General features: G+C 42.8%; 1 pseudogene; it reads right to left on the bottom strand.

Annotated features, from left to right (window-relative positions):
- Positions 1 to 280: 280 nt before the first annotated feature.
- On the bottom strand, positions 281 to 379 carry LOC148142141 (U6 spliceosomal RNA; annotated as a pseudogene).
- Positions 380 to 1,080: the final 701 nt, after the last annotated feature.

The raw sequence follows: 1,080 nt of genomic DNA, 5'->3' as shown, positions 1-1,080 counted from the left end.
ACAAGCGACTATACTCTGCCATAGTATAAGGTCCTGGAGCAAAATTTGTATAATAGGACACTGGAATCTCACTGGAGTAAAAGTACATCTATAATCATGACCATAACCACTCTGCATTTAAGAAAGTGAAGCATCCCAAGGTAGTTTACAGCACTATAGTTATATTTTCAAAGCATCCAATCCAGAGATGTTATTACACACATCTGGAGTAAGTAGGGTTTGAACCATGGCCTCCTGGCTAAGAGGCTGTGATTCTACCACTCCACCACAAGAACCCTTACACAATAGAAAACACTTCATGCATTTGTGTGTCATCCTTGCGTGGGAATCATGCTAATCCATGTTCCAATGTTAGCATATGTGCTGCCAACAAGAGGATAGTGATGCTGTGAGCTGCCTCCATGAATTGTACTGACACCATGGAGATAACTCTACGATGGTGAGTCCTCATGGATTCTGCCTACCATGAGGTCTAAGCATTTGGCTCCTGCCCTGTACTCTAGAGGCTGCTTTCTTACGTCTGAAGGTCTGTCCTAGTCTGATCCTGCACTCTGCACCTCTGTCTCCAGTGTACCCAAGCGTCACTACTGTCTGACTCTCTGGTGTTCAAACAAACTCTCTTTTTTATGTTCATTCATGAAGGTGAGCATAGATCAACATTTATTACCCATGCTTAATTGTCCAGAAGCCAGTTTAACAATCAACCACGATGCCATGAGTCTGGAGTCACATTCAGACCAGACTAGGTAAGGACAGCAGATTTCCTTCCTTAAAGGACATTAGTGAATCAGATGAGTTTTTTTGAGAAGCAACAATGAATACATGGCTACCATTAGACTGGTTATCAATTGGGGAGGTTGCTGGTAAGTGGGTGAGTAACAGATCCAGCAAGGATGGGAGTGGCATGTTCAGGAGTTGTCAAAGGTCAGCGGGATGTAGCTGGGAAGGTTAAGGGGGTGAAGGGTAAATCAATGATAAGTTGGGGTTGAATTTAATAACTACACAGGATTTAGAGCAGGTTTTTAATTCTCTAACTTTTCTGTGTAACGGTTAAGCTCAGGTGTTTCAGAATTCTCATGG

Source organism: Chiloscyllium plagiosum, unplaced genomic scaffold (genome assembly GCF_037043375.1).
Source record: "Chiloscyllium plagiosum isolate Xiang-an unplaced genomic scaffold, Cpla_swu_hap1 HiC_scaffold_30, whole genome shotgun sequence".
Lineage (NCBI taxonomy): Eukaryota > Metazoa > Chordata > Chondrichthyes > Orectolobiformes > Hemiscylliidae > Chiloscyllium > Chiloscyllium plagiosum.
Note: the sequence above shows the minus strand (reverse complement) of the source record. Positions and strands in the feature narration are given on the sequence as shown.